This window comes from Taudactylus pleione, unplaced genomic scaffold (genome assembly GCF_031769625.1).
Source record: "Taudactylus pleione unplaced genomic scaffold, aTauple2 ptg000909l, whole genome shotgun sequence".
Taxonomy (NCBI): Eukaryota; Metazoa; Chordata; class Amphibia; order Anura; family Myobatrachidae; genus Taudactylus; species Taudactylus pleione.
In genome coordinates, this window is record NW_028285310.1 from 895,075 (window position 1) to 911,662 (window position 16,588).

Genomic DNA, 16,588 nt, shown 5'->3' on the forward strand with positions numbered 1-16,588 from the left:
CAACCCAAAGGGAGAAGATCTTGACAGGGCAGCTAAGTATCCTATCCCTACCCCTCTCCCCCCTAACACTCCCTTAGTGGTTCCTAACCCTAACCTTCTCCCCTAGTACCTAACCCTAACCTCCCCCCAGGGGTGCCTAACCCTAACCCCCCCTTACCGTTGCCTAAACCTAACCCTTCCGAGGGGGTGCCTAGCTCTAAATTCCCCCTGGGGGTGCCTAACCCTAACCTCCCCCCAAAACCTAACTCTAACCCCGCTACGCTCCCTAAACCTAACCCTCCCCCCGCGGCTAACACTTAGGGCACCCTGGACTTACCTTGTTCAGGCTGGTGTCCTTTGGTGTTCCAGCATCAAGATTAAGATTGGCGACGGTATTACGACGCCTATCTTAAGTTCCTTGTCAGGATTTGGATGTTGGTATTGAAACCGGTCAGCATTGCAGCCGCCGGTCTCATAACTACATCCCGTGTTAGACAAGGCACTACAATGATGAGTAGATATGTATCTGTAGTTGTAGCGCTGCAAAATATAAAGTGCAGAAAGTGGCCAACAGTGATGTCCTGGTGCATCTCAGTAAGTAGGGACAGTGCATAGGGTATGGAACCTGCAAAGTATATGCTAATGAATTGATGCTCACAGTATTGAGAAGGAGACATATTGGTGACAGATGAATCCACAATAAATTATAATAATAATCATGTGCAATAAACATTAGATGAACAATAGATTTGGAAGCCAAAATATATAATTAGAGACTTTATTAAGAAGGATTTCAGTGGACTACTCAGCACGGTACCTAGACTGAATATGTAACTAGTAGAGAATAAGATGGACACCAGAGGGTATATTTACTAAAGTGAGAGTTTTTAGAAGTGGAAATGTTGCCTATAGCAACCAATCAGATTCTAATTAACATTTAACTAGCACCTTCTAGAAGTTAATAGCTAGAATCTGTGGCTACCTAATAGCTATGGGCAACATCTTCACTTTTAGGATTTATGTGGGAATGAGTAAAGGTTGAGTCTCCGATATCCAAAATGCTTGGGACCAGGAATATTTTGGATAACAGAATATTCCGTATTTTGGAATAATTGCATACCATAATGAAATATCTTGGGAATGTGACCCAAATATATACACAGAATGCATATATATGTGTTATTTACACCTTATACACTCAACCTTCAGGTAATTTGATACAATATTTTCAATAATTTTGTGGCTCAAGCAAAGTATGTATACAAAAATGAAATTCATTTATGTTTTATATACACCTTATGCACACAGCTTGAAAGTAATTTTATACAATATTTTTAATAATTTGTGCCTTAGACAAAGTTTGTGTACATTGAACCATCAAAAATCAAAGGTTTCCTCTTCTCAGTCATACCAAAATAATTCGTATTTTGGAATATTCCGTATTTCGGAATATTTGGATATGGGAGACTCAACCTGTACTATACTATATATATTTAAAAAAAAAGTCTTAAAATATTATGAGCAGTCCAGGGTCACCATGTATCAGGGAATGATATAGCAAAGAAACTCAAGCATGGAATATGGCCTGTTAGTAAAAGCAGACTTTGATGTCTGAAGAAAGTGCCTGATGTCCAAAGATTGATTAAACATTTTCAAGGGAAGATTGAATGGGGGAAGTTGATGATAGGTTTCTTAATAATTTGACCTAATTCTGCATGCCAACCAGGGGCCTAAAGGCACACATCCACTAGACGACAGGCAAAAAACTGCACAATTATGACATTGTAATCGTGCAGTAGTTTGTCTGTCTGTGATGTGCCTACACTGAACAAGCAGTCGTTTAGTGTAGGCACAATCAATCATCTGCAAACATGCTGAACCTGACGATATTGTCAGGTTGTGCAACATATTTGCACGATGATAGATGTCTAAACGACCAGCGGGAGCACGCATCGCTGGTAGTTTTAGACTTTTTTTTACACAATCTGCAAATGATTTTCAAACGATGTTCAAATTATCTATCAGATATCTGTCCAATCTGGCTGGTTGGAATGAAAATCTGGTAATGTATGGGAGCAAATGATAATGGACCATTTGCTCACAAGTACTGGAAAACAGACAAAAATGGTCGTTCAGACAAATTGGTTAAACTTAAAACACACGAATTTAACAAATTTTAACAATTGTTTTTTGTCCGTTTTCCAGTGTTTAAGACCATATGATCAACTGTCATTTGCTCCCATACATTACCAGGTTTTCATTCCAACTAGCCAGATTGGACAGATATATGTCAGATAATTGTATAGTGTATGCCCAGCATTAGGAGCAAGAGGAGAGAGGAAACATTGGAAAATGTAATGCACTCAACTTTCATAATGGGCCACACCCTGAGGATGATGGTGCACTCCACTATATATAGTAAGGCATACTTGCCGACTATCTGGTTGCTCCTTGCGGGAGGGAGCAGCCAAAATGGTAGGGTAGAGGGCGTGACCTGCAAGAGGGGGTGTGGCCAGGTGGCAGATGTCATTTGTGGGTGCGACATGGGGTGGGGGGATTGGCGGCAGTCTTGAGGATTGCCTGTTTTTCCAGGGGGGGGCGGGAGCTGCACAGGTTTATCGGGAGGCTCCCGGACGATTCGTGAGGGTATGCAACCCTGTAGTAATGTATTTGCACTCCTAGGTAATATTTTCTGAAATCTATGATGCCCAGGCTGCCACTTTAAGTAAGTTGCTGCAGTATATGTAGTTTTGTATGTGGTCAGCGGTTAATCAAAATGAAACAGAAGTGATATGTTAAAAATGTGAATATGGATTCAGATGTAAAGAATTTGAACAGGTGTAAGAACCAAAGCAAGGCATTCTTTTTTAATCCTATTCATAAGACCTAATCAAAAAGTTATCATCTGTTTGACCCGGGTTACAGACTATTTTGATTTTGCTTAACAAAAGAAAAAAGTTATATTGAAACTAGGGATGTGCAGGCTCGGATAGTTTCGAATTTGCACGCCGAGTTCGTATTTTTCCCTCCAAAAAACGGGACTCCGAAAAAGGCAAAACGTCATCTTGCATGGTCAAACATCATCATTCCTGGACTTTTGTCTGCAAATCCCTAATTGAAACAGCGGATGATAGTGGCCCTAATTACCGAGCGCAATCGGCCGATTATTTCGTTCTTTGCATGCATATGCATTGCAGTGCGCATGCGCGAACCGGCCACTGCGATCGAGACAGTGACCACAGTGACTACGTAGACCCAATGCAGAGTGATTGACAGGAAGCACTGTTTGTGGGTGGTGACGGGGGGTGGTCGGGGAAATGCAGGCATGACAGTGCGTTTGAACGCCGTTCCATAGGCGTGCATAAATTATCCACTGAGATGCCTTACGCAACTTGAGGACTCATAGCGTGCGATGAGGTTTGCAGTTCCTGCGTAAAGTCAGAGCTTGTGCAAGTGTGCATGAGGTTGCGATGGTACTTGATTTTACCTATGGTTTTGCAGTCTTGCTAAATATTACGGATGTGTGTAAGGTAAAGTGGGCGTCCTTATGTTGTGCTGCGATGTCATTGCAATCGCAATGGATTAGTTGAACTGCGTGCGTAATCACTATTGCAATCGCAGTTGTGAACGGTAGTGAATCAGGCCCAGTGTTTGGGAATAGTATCTCCTTAATATTTAATCTTGCAACACTGCTACCTAAAGACAAATGGGTCTGATGCTGGGATATAGTCTAGTGGGTAAATTTACGAAGAATCATGGAAATAACACGTGAGTACTTTTCATAAATAGAAATACAACTCACAGATTTAATAAGAATTGTGTTTAAAAACACAATAGAGCATGGAGCAGAATAGAAGAAATGAATGGAAGTACCTGTAAGCTGCATGTTCTACCGAAGCACTGCACAGGTCAGTGTGGAAAAAATTCGAAAAAATTGGATATGGGCTCACTCCCCAAAAGCATAACCTACCCCGTACCTCTGAGCACATTCTGGTACAGGAAAATTGTGGGAAAAACTGACACAGGGTTCCCCCTATTTTCCTATAACCAGCACCATGCTGAACCAGCTGGGTTTTAATGCCATAGCAGGGAGACACACAGCATGGGGTCCCCCTGCCAGAGCATTCTCCAGCCCCAAATTGGCCAGCACAGGGCTGGCAATCCTCAGAAATTGGGTACCCCGAGGATTAACTGGCTCTTCCCTGCACCCCTGGTGGCGGGGGTGATGTGTAAAATTAGAACTAATATTGTTCTTTACAATGGGAATAGAGGTACCAGTAAGCCTGCCCTGCGGCACTTGTAAAACCTCAATTACCAGCAGTAACAACGTACACCGTACGATTTAGGGGTCTATTTACTAAGCAGTGTTAGGAGAAGTGAAAAGTGAAGAGTGAAAAGTGATAAGGTGCCAGCCAATCAGCTCCCAACTGTCATTTTTCAAACACAGCCTGTGAGATGGCAGTTAGGAGCTGATTGGCTGGCGCCTTATCACTTTTAACTCTTCACTTTTCACTTCTCCTAACACTGCTTAGTAAATAGACCCCTAGGTCCTTTATTACATACTCACGTACAATCGTCGATTGTAGAATCCAAGATCTTATAAAAAAAATGTAAAATTAAAACGCGTTCCCAAACGGACTCGGAAGCCCTCTAAGTACAAACTGTACTTACAGCTCTTTTCCGGAAACTTACAGAATCCCTAAGGTTTCCTGCACTGTAGCCATGATTCGCTAAGAGCAGTCTGACTCTTAGCCAACCTTAACCTTACCCACATGAGGGATCTGTCATTCTCCGGGGAAGCGCTGTAAGTTCCAGGCTTGCCTTCCCTCTCGATTTGGTCGGGAGCCTCCTGAATATCGGGTGCCGCTCCTGACCCCACGGAAAGGTAGGCAAGCCTCCCAGCTTCTGCCTGCCCCCCCGACTACTAATTGAACCCCCCAGCTGATGGGGGGGCAGTGAAGCAGTTTGTGCTGAATCGCGTCATCATGGCCCTGCCCCCTGCTTCACAAAGCCGGGTTTTCGGCATTGTGAAGAGGGGGCGGGGCCACAATGATGCGATCGCATGGCCCCGCCTCCAATGCATCATCATTACCCAGTCACGCCCCACGCTCTGCGCAGACATTCAGCTCCCTCCCGGAAGGAGGGAGCTGAATGTTGGCAAGCATGGTATGTACTGCTTCTATGTCCGTTTGGGATTGTGTTTTTTTAGGGGGGTCCCCACTTTCCGAGGATTGCCAGCGATGGGCTGACCAGTTTTGGGTTGGTTAATGTTTGGCAGGGGGACTCCATACTGTGTGCCTCCCTGCTATGGCATTACCACCCCAGATGGTTCAGCCTGGTGCTGGCGAGTCTGAGTGATGCTCAGCATGTTTTTTCATGACCAAACATGATTCTTAGTAAATAAATATACCCTAGGATCTTATTTTGGTGGATATATATAAACTGAGTGCAATGTAGGAGACTCCTTATATAGCAATATGGATGCTTAGAAAAATGTTGAAAAAAAAAAGTAAATCTGGAATCAAATTCCTTAAAGCAAAATCAGTCCGATATAGTAACCATGATAACTGAGACTAGGATCAGTTGCTTTATTATGACAAAATGTACTGCAGGTTATTCAATGGAGAAAGTTGCTTTTATTTTCCTTTGCCATTAACCATACAATTATTATTGTTAATATAGGCTTACTTTGACCCAGATATATCATTGCTTATAATCAATACATTCTAATGGGATCACTTCAGCATTCATTAGAAAAACCAAAGTGTCATTTATTTGATTTGATTATAAAGATAGTAGATAATGACTACAGACGAGTATTTCTTTGGTCACAGAACTACTCAGTATGACTTGAAATAACCATTGTCGAGGCCGGATAAGTTGCTGAGACAGGATCGGTTTAAAATCAGATCTGTGTGACGCCATTTTGCGAATGGCAATGAGACGCCATTTTGCAACTGGCCACCCAGCGCCATTTTAGTGAAACTCGCCAATATAAGTACATACGGCGATGGTATTATTTACCGTCGTGTGATTCCCACGCAATAGAAAGAAGTTAAAAAGTCCTCACCACGTAAATACAGACAGTCACTAAAACATATAAAATGATTCCCTGCAAGACACGCACCATAATGTACTCCGCAAAACATATGGTCGCACAACGCTAACTAGCGTCTTTTCCCAATTCCCCAATACTTACACACTGCACACTTACATGAAAGGTTCCCTAGTATTAAAGTGTAATATTCAAGGTTTATTCAGTGATTATTAATGTTGTGCAATAAAGGTTATTTGATATCTAAGGTTTAGTACATGGTAAGCAGACCGTGTCTGGTGTTGTACTGATCCACTGTGTCTCCACAGATTTCCAGTACCATCGGTGAGCAGATCAGAACCTGCATCTGCAAACTATGGACTATAGAGAGTTAAAACATTAAAATGTACTCTGTAATGTTAGCAGCTTAGATTAGCATGCAGTGGGAAAAGGGACACAAAGGGCGGTTGGAGGCTGATTGTGTCCATTTGAAATTGTCCTATAAACTATCCTGTAACAGAAACACCTCTAAGAAGAACCAATGGAATCATGCCAAACTTGTCTATTGTATTGCATATCCCTGCAAGAGTATATATGTGCGTTCTCTGACCCCAGACTGGAGTATTCTTGCTGTGCTGTTGACATAGGTTTCTAATGCTGATGCCGGTATCTGGGCCCGGAGCGCATGCGTATATAACAACTGTACCTTGGGTCTGTATGATTTATTTGCGCTAATTGTCTTTAGATCACACCGTGTAACCATCTGTTTTTATGTTGAATAATAACTTTTTGTGCTTTGGAACCACATTCAAAGTCTGAAGGCATTTAGTTACTATGTGGCTCATTACGCTAAATTGCGTCAATTTTAGAAGGTATAGCCAGGATTTTAGAAGGTATAGGTTGGATTGCATAGAGGTTTAAATGAGGTATCATACCACATACTGTCATTTACATTAGGTATTGCTTTATACTATATGTACAATCTGAATATATATTTTAAAATGGTTCTCACTGAATATATATTACAGTATCATTTTATTTAATAATCATATATTATATTTGTTCATATTGTCGCGTATTAGAATTTAATATAAGGTATTCTTTATTTTTCTTTTAAATGTTTTTCTTTTGCTTTTAGATGATTGTGTGACATTTTGGGATTTTGTTTCTACGTGGGAACTCACTAAAAACGATATACCTACAATACTCCGCAAAGTGGTGGCCAAAGGATACCTGAGGTGGTTAACACAGGAAACACAAAATCAGTAGGTACAGCTGAGTGCCGAAAAGTGTGGAAGCTAGACAGCGTGCAACAAGGTGCACTAATGCATTGACGCTGTTCGTACAGTGCGTAATAAGGGACACAAAGGTGTTGGCACTGTTTGTACAGCGCGTGGCATGCAATGAAAAGCACAGATGTATTGCCACTGTGGGAACAGTGCATTGTGTGCAATGAGATACAGAAATGTGTTGGCACTGTGGGAACACTGCGTAGTATGCAATGAGAGGCATGGATGCGTTGGCACTGTGGCAACAGCGAGGACTCGGGCATAGCAGAGGAAAGGAGGTTCTCACCGCCCGCAGCCGTGAGTCACGCTGACTACAGCTGCTGTACGGTCGCCAGCATTCTCCCTCTCCTCTGGCTGCAGCATGTTGTTTCCTGTTTGTCCGTACTGACAAGTTGTAATACAGTATTAGCATCTACTTGTCACAGTCATCTGTATTTGTTGATCTGTATCAGGACCATTGGGTCTAGCTGAAACAGAAGTGAAGCTTAAGCTAGGGACTTTGATTAGACCTCTTTTCATTTATGAAATACCGAAGCCAAAGTAGCACTGGCAAGAGGGACAGCATCCAGCAACTGGAACAGATTACGGAACTGGAACCCACAGTAATAGGACTGGAACTGATCGTTTGGTACTCAACTTTGGAATCTGAATCCAGGAACTTAAAGCTAGAACCCACTACTAGGATACAGCCAGTGGAACCAAGAACTTAGAACTGAAACCAGAAATGAGGAAATCAGATCTGCGAGCTGACTATAGTCACACAGAGCTAAAACCTACACACTGATACAGAGAAAGAACACAGAGGACATTTTAGAGGCATAAACCTCTGTTCTGTCACTCAACATACTCAGGGAACATTAAGGGTTAGTGTGTTAAGGGGGAGGAGTTTTGGTGAGAGCATGTACAAATAGGGTGATAGATTTTGGAATGGGGGTGGTGTTTTACAGGTTTTATGGGTAGTTTTGGGTGAAGAGTATCTCTTTACCCGTGCAGCTGGGTTGGTGCAATGACGACTTGAGGAGGATTTGGGATAGCCACCGGTCCAGGTGGGACTTGTCATTCTAGGCTGCATGGGTGGCTCCCCAAGTTGTAGTCCCCGCAAGGTCAGGCAGGAGGCAAAAGACCTTTGCGAGTTGCTTTGGAAGGGGGCAGTGGGTCCTGTGAGTTTTAATTTCTAACGGGCTGATTGGCCCATCTTTTGTTAATTTTGCATATTGCATTTGTGTTCAAGATTTGCCATGTGCTAGGCCGTTCAGATCCCCGACACCATTTTTTCCTTAGAAGGATTAGTATCTTCATTAGTTAAATAAAAGATAGTTTCATTTAAATAGATTATTATTGTAGTGACAATAAAAAGCTGACCAGTTTCCCGGCAATGCACGGTGTATGTCTCTTTACTTTAGTGATAAGATTAGGGGTGTGCACCGGCCACTTTTCGTGTTTTGTGTTTTGGTTTTGGATCTGGATCTTTCTTCGTGTTTTGGATCTGGATTGGTTTTGCCAAAACAACCCTTCTGAGTTTTGTGTTTTGGATCTGTATTTTTTCTTAAAAAAGCATAAAAACAGCTAAAATCACAGAATGTGTTGATTTTTCTGCTCCTATGCTATTATTAATCTCAAAAACCTTAATTTCCACTCATTTCCAGTCTATTCTGAACACCTTACACCTCACAATAGTGTTTTTATGTCCAAAAGGTTGCAAAGAGGTAGATGGATAACTATGCTAAGCGACACGAGTGGGCGGCACAAACACGTGGCCCATCTAGGAGTGACACTGCAGTGGCAGACAGGATGGCAGTTTGAAAAACTAGGCCCCAAACAGTACATAATGCAAAGAAAAAAAAGAGGTGCAAGATGGAATTGTCCTTGGGCCCTCCCACCCACCCTTATGTTGTATAAACAGGACATGCAGACTTTAACAAACCAATCATTTCAGCGCCAGGGTCTGCCACACGACTGTGGCTGAAATGATTGGTTCGTTTGGGCCCCACAAAACAAGCTGGCAATTAATCTGGCCCTGCACAAACTGGCTCTACGGAGGCAAGATGCCGTCTTCATCCTCCTCATTCACCGATTCCTCACCCTCTTCAGTGTTGTGTACATCCTCATCCTCACAGAGTATTAATTCATCCCCACTGGAATCCACCACCACAGGTCCCTCTGTACGTTCTGGAGGCTGGTCTCCCTGGAAGAATTGATAATTCATTTTTATGAACATCATCTTCTCCACATTTTGTGGAAGCAACCTCCTATGCCTTTTGCTGACAAGGTTCCCGGCTGCACTAAACACTCTTTCAGAGTGCAGGGGCCTCCAAATTGCCTCTTTTTCCTGCCAGTACATGTACGGACTGTCTGACATGCCTAGTTGGATGCTGTCACCGATGTAATCCTTTAACAGATAGACGCACTCTTGTCGCTGCTGCTTTGAGGATGCAGGGCGGCTACTGCGCATACATTTCACACACAAACACAGAAAAAGATTATTTTATTTTGGTTGGAGCACACTTTGGGGGTTACACCACCCTTTAACAGACAGACGCACGCTTGTCGCTGCTGCTTTGAGGATGCAGGTGCAGCTACAGCCCACACAATTCACAAAGACAGAAAAAAAATAATTTTTTTATTGTTTGTGGAGCGCACTTTGAGGGTTACACCACCCTTTAACAGACAGACGCACGCTTGTCGCTGCTGCTTTGAGGATGCAGGTGCGGCTACAGCACACACAATTCACAAAGTCAGAAAAAAAGAATTTTTTTATTGTTTGTGGAGCGCACTTTGAGGGTTACACCACCCTTTAAAAGACAGACGCACGCTTGTCGCTGCTGCTTTAAGGATGCAGGTGCGGCTACAGCCCACACATTTCACAAAGACAGAAAAAAAAAACTGGAATTTTTTTATTGTTTGTGTAGCACACTTTGAGGGTTACACCACCCTTTAACAGACAGATGCACGGTTGTCGCTGCTGCTTTGAGGATGCAGGTGCAGCTACAGCCCACACAATTCACAAAGACAGAAAAAAAAAGAATTTTTTATTGTTTGTGGAGCACACTTTGATGGTTACACCACCCATTAACAGACAGATGCACGCTTGTCACTGCTGCTTTGAGGATGCAGGTGGAATCTAGACGGCATTTGGAACCGGGGACACTACCTCCATCAATTGTCTAAATCCCACTGCACTAATGGCGGATACCATATGCACGACTAACACCAACATAGCAGTCAAGGCCTCAGTTATACGTTTTGCTTCAGGATGACTGCTGTCGTACTTCATCCTCCTTGCTAAGGACTGTTGGAGGGTCAATTGTTTAGTAAAAATAGTGGTGTTCCTACTTCCTCTCTGGGATGATGAACAACTCCAAGCAGCAGCAACAGCACTAGGAGGAAGTGGTTCCTGATCTTTCCCTATTTTATTTTTATCGGAGAAAGTTTGGTCCTCCATTTATGTTATATTGATATATACGTGCGGCTAAGGCGCACACAAACACAGAAAATATTTTTTTATTTTTGCTGGAGAGTAGTGCACTTTGTGGGTTACACCACCCTTTAAGAAATGAGCCAGCTGGCTCTTTACTTATGGGACACAGGCGCACGCTTGGCGCTGCTCCTTTGTTGATGCACGTGCAGCCACAGTGCACACAATTCACAAACACAGAATTTTTTTTTGTTGTTGTTTGGAGAGCACTTTGGGGGTTACAGCACCCTTTAACGGTCAAGCCAGATGGCCCTTTACTTATGACACAGGCGCACGCTTGGCACTACCTTGTTGATGCACGACGTGCAGCCACAGTGCACACAATTCACAAACACAGAAAATATTTTTTATTTTGTTTGGAGTGCACTTTGGGGGTTACAGCACCCTTTAACGGTCAAGCCAGATGGCCCTTTACTTATGACACAGGCGCACGCTTGGCACTACTTTGTTGATGCACGTGCGGCTACAGTGCACACAATTCACAAACACAAAAAATGTATATTTATTTTTGTTTGGAGTGTACTTTGGGGGTTACAGCACCCTTTAACAGACAAGCCAGCCGGCCCTTTACTAATGGGACACAGGCGCACACTTGGCGCTGCTCCTTTGTTGATGCACGTGTAGCCACAGTGCACACAATTCACAAACACAGAAAATATTTTTTATTTTGTTTGGAGTGCACTTTGAGGGTTGCAGCACCCTTTAGTGGTCAAGCCAGCCGGCCCTTTACTTATGACACAGGCGCACGCTTGGCACTGCTTTGTTGATGCATGTGCGGCTACTGTGCACACAATTCACAAACATAGAAAAAATATATTTTTTTTTGCACTTGGGGGGAACACCCCTGATGGACAGAGCACTCCCTGGACAACACTACAGCACCCCTTTAGGACTGGGACACTGCACAGGACTTTGGAGTGGACACAGCCCGTATGGACAACTGACTGCACAACACAGTCCAGCCAGCCCCTATGGACTGGAGGAGTGGACACAGTACCTATGGACAACAGCAGCACAGCACAGCACTACACTTCACTGCACTACACTACACTACTCAGCCCGGCAAGCCCTAACTCCCACCCTCCCTCTTCACTGTCCACAGCCGAGTGAGAAAATGGCGCCGACGCGGGTACCTCATATAGAATCCAAAACCCGCGAGACCCGGAAGGCGGGATGATGATGTTTTGCCTCGATTTCAGATCCGAGTCAGGCAGGAAAAGTCAAGTTTTCAGAAATCCGAACCCGCTCACCCCTAGATAAGATGTGACATGGTGTGTGTGATGAGTGTGTTGGGTGATCTGACCACAGAGCGTTTATCGAAAATGGAACCTGAGACTCAGTGCTTGCCCCGGCTACCAGACACGCCGAACACAGAAACCAGTCACGCCGAACACAGAAACCAGTCACCTTCCGCCGATGGTATGCTTGCAGATGGACCAGTTACTTTTGTCACTTGCAGGAAGACAAGCACTAGATGTAAGCAGAGCACTTGTGTGAGAAACAGGCACTTTGGGGAATGTAAAGTTTTTACTGAAAAACAGGCTCTAAGTGTAAATGGAGCATTTGCTAAGAAACAGGCACTTAGGGGTAAATTTACTAAAGTGAGAGTTTTTAGAAACTCACTTCTAAAAACTCTCACTTTAGTAAATTTACCCCTTAGGGCGGGATTTAATTAGCTCTTTAACTAAACGGGTGCCAATTGATAGCTGGTCCATATTCAATTAGCCCTGCTTATCGGGGATTTCTTTTCGGGTCTCCTGAGATCCAAAAAGGAATCCCTGTTAACTGTGCAGTTATCAGGTGATAACTGTCAGTTAACGCACAGGTACGTGAAGTTATCACGGATACTGTGCGTTAACGCCCGATAACCTGTGTTCACGCACGTGTTTACCATGCGGTAACAAGGTTATCAGGCAAATGCGGGAGGCTAATTGAATAGCCCCGGACGTTAAAGCCCAAGGCTAGCTCCTGTTATTACTAGGGGTGTGCACCGGCCACTTTTCGTGTTTTGTGTTTTGGTTTTGGATCTGGATCTTTCTTCGTGTTTTGGATATGGATTGGTTTTGCCAAAACCACCCTTCCATGTTTTGGGTTCTGGGTTTTGTGTTTTGGATCTGTATTTTTTGGAAAAAAAGCATAAAAACAGCTAAAATCACAGAATTTGTAGGTTTTTCTGCTCCTATGCTATTATTAACCTCAATAACCTTAATTTCCACTCATTTCCAGTCTATTCTGAACACCTCACACCTCACAATAGTGTTTTTATGTCCAAAAGGTTGCACCGAGGTAGCTGGATGACTATGCTAAGCGACATGAGTGGGCGGCACAAACACGTGGCCCATGTAGGAGTGACACTGCAGTGGCAGACAGGATGGCAGTTTGAAAAACTAGGCCCCAAACAGTACATAATGCAAAGAAAAAAAAGAGGTGCAAGATGGAATTGTCCTTGGGCCCTCCCACCCACCCTTATGTTGTATAAACAGGACATGCACACTTTAACAAACCAATCATTTCAGCGCCAGGGTCTGCCACACAACTGTGGCTGAAATGATTGGTTTGTTTGGGCCCCCACAAAACAAGCTGGCAATTAATGTGTCCCTGCACAAACTGGCTCTACGGAGGCAAGATGTCATCCTCATCCTCCTCATCCACCGATTCCTCACCCTCTTCAGTGTGTACATCCTCATCCTCACAAAGTATTAACTCGTCCCCACTTGAATCCACCACCACAGGTCCCTCTGTACGTTCAGGAGGCTGGTCTCCCTGGTAGAGCTGATAATTCATTTTGATGAACATCATCTTCTCCACATTCTGTGGAAGCAACCTCCTATGCCTTTCGCTGACAAGGTTCCCGGCTGCACTAAACACTCTTTCGGAGTACACACTGGAGGGGGGGCAACTCAGGTAAAATAGAGCCAGCTTGTACAGGGGCCTCCAAATTGCCTCTTTTTCCTGCCAGTACAGGTATGGACTGTCTGACATGCCTACTTGGATGCTGTCACCGATGTAATCCTCCACCATTCTGTCAATGGTGACAGTATCATATGCAGTGACAGTAGACATGTCAGAAATTGTTGCCAGGTCCTTCAGTCCAGACCAGATGTCCAAACTTGGTCCTGCCTGCCCTGCATCACCGCCAGCGGGTTGCTTAGGATACCTAAGTTTTTTCCTGGCAGCCCCAGTTGCGGGAGAAAATGAAGAAGGAGCTGTTGACGTGTCACGTTCCACTTCAGCTGACAGTGTGTTCACCAGCAGGTCTTTGCACCTCTGCAGGCTTGTGTCGGCTGGAAAGAGAGACACCACATAGGCTTTAAACCTAGGATCGAGCACGGTGGCCAAAATGTTGTGGTCTGATTTCAACAGATTGACCACCCTGGAATCCTGGCAAAGCAAATGAAGGGCTTCATCCACAAGTCCCACATGCCGAGCGGAATCGCTCCGTCTTAGCTCCTCCTTCACTTTCTCCAGCTGCTTCTGCAAAAGCCTGATGAGGGGAATGACCTGACTCAAGCTGGCAGTGTCTGAACTGACTTCACGTGTGGCAAGTTCGAAGGGCTGGAGAACCTTGCACAACACGGAAATCATTCTCCACTGCACTTGAGTCAGGTGCATACCCCCTCCTTTGCCTATGTCATAGGTGGATGTATAGGCTTGAATGGCCTTTTGCTGCTCCTCCATCCTCTGAAGCATATAGAGGGTTGAGTTCCAGTGTGTCACAACCTCTTGCTTCAGGTGATGGCGGGGCAGGTTCAAGAGTGTTTGCTGGTGCTCCAGTCTTCGGCACGCAGTCGCTGAATGGCGAAAGTGGCCTGAAATTTTTCGAGCCACCCAAAGCGTCTCCTGCACCCCCCTGTCGCTTTTCAGAAAATTCTGCACCACCAAGTTTATTGTGTGAGCAAAACATGGGACGTGCTGGAATTTGCCCAGATGTAATGCCCGCACAATATTGGTGGCGTTGTCAGATATCACAAATTCCCAGGAGAGTCTAAGTGGGGTAAGCCACTGGGCGATGATTTCCCTCAGTTTCTCTAAGAGGTTGTCGGCGGTGTGCCTCTTACTGAAACCGGTGATACACAGCGTAGCCTGCCTTGGATCGAGCTGGCGTTTCTGAGATGCTGCGACTGGTGACGCTGCTGCTGTTGCTGAGTAAGGTGATACATCTACCCAGTGGGCTGTCACAGTCATATAGTCCTTAGTCTGCCCTGTTCCACTTGTCCACATGTCCGTGGTTAAGTGGACATTGGGTACAACGGCATTTTTCAGGACACTGAGGACACTTTTTCTGATGTTTCTGTATAGTCTCGGTATCGCCTGCCTAGTGAAGTGGAATCTAGACGGGATTTGGAACCGGGGACACACTACCTCCAGCAATTGTCTAAATCCCACTGCACTAATGGCGGATACCGGACGCACGTCTAACACCAACATAGCAGTCAAGGCCTCAGTTATACGTTTTGCTTCAGGATGACTGCTGTCATACTTCATCCTCCTCGCTAAGGACTGTTGGAGTGTCAATTGTTTAGTAAAAGTAGTGGTGTTCCTACTTCCTCTCTGGGATGATGAACGACTCCCAGCAGCAGCAACAGCAGCAGCGGCAGCAGGAGGCGTAGCAATGCAGGATCCTCCGGAGGAATCCGGGATAGGAGAGTCAGTCATGCCAGTGACATGGCCTGCAGGACTACTTCCGATCCTGACTAAGGAGGAAATTGACGAGGAGGGAGTTGACGGTGTGGTTTGCAGGCGCTTGGATACAACAGGACAACGGGATTTAGGTGTCCCTGGACTGCTTACGGTCTTAGCCAAAGTTTCTGAACTTGACAGTAACTTATTATGAACGCGCTGCAGGTGCCGTATAAGGGAGGATGTTCCTAGGTGGTTAACGTCTCTACCCCTACTTATTCCACCTTTACATAAGGTACATATGGCAAGACAGTTGTTGTCCGGATTTGGATAGAACTATTGCCAGACCAAAGAGGTGGAATGTTTGGTCTTCTGCCCAGGCATGACCATGATGGGCTTTTTCATCCCACGGACAACAACTGTCTTCCCCGGAGCCTGATTTAAACAAACCACATCACCATCAGAATCCTCCTCGCCAACTTCCTCCTCAGCGCCAGCTACACCAGTATCCTCATCCTGTTGTACTTCAACAGTGACATCTTCAATTTGCATATCAGCAAGTGGACTGTGGGTGCTCCTTTCAGCACTTGCAGGGGGCGTGCAAATGATGGAAAGAGCCACCTCTTCCCATCCAGTGTTGGGAAGGTCAGGCATCGCAACCACCACCACACTTGGACTCTCCTTGGGGATTTGTGATATCTTCTTAGAAAGCACAGTTATTCGCTGTGCTTTTGCCAGCTTAACTCTTTTGATTTTTTTAGTGGGAGGAGGGCTTCCATCGTCATGTGAAGCTGAACCACTAGTCATGAACATACTAGGGATCGACCTTAGCCGTTCCTTGCCACTCCGTGTCGTAAATGGCATATTGGCAAGTTTACATTTCTCTTCAGCTGATTTAAATGTTTTTTTCAAGGTCATTTTCCTGAACTTTGTCATTTGGGATTGTATGTGCCCTCTATATACGTGCGGCTAAACACAGAAAATATTTCTTTATTTTTGCAGGAGAGTAGTGCACTTTGTGGGTTACACCAGCCTTTAAGAAATGAGCCAGCCAGCTCTTTACTTATGGGACACAGGCGCACGCTTGGCGCTGCTCCTTTGTTGATGCACGTGCAGCTACTGCGCACACAATTCACAAACACAGAAATTAATTTTTTTTTTGGTTTGGACAGGAGTGTACTTTGGGGGTTA

General features: G+C 44.6%; 1 long non-coding RNA gene across 1 annotated transcript in view; it reads left to right on the forward strand.

Annotated features, from left to right (window-relative positions):
- The window catches only part of LOC148473830 (uncharacterized), a 38,710-nt gene that overhangs the window by 14,641 nt on the left and 7,481 nt on the right, over positions 1-16,588 (forward strand). The window contains exon 2 of the long non-coding RNA XR_015872946.1: positions 7,152-7,278. This is a non-coding gene — a long non-coding RNA (uncharacterized LOC148473830). The remainder of the gene's footprint in view (positions 1-7,151; positions 7,279-16,588) is intronic.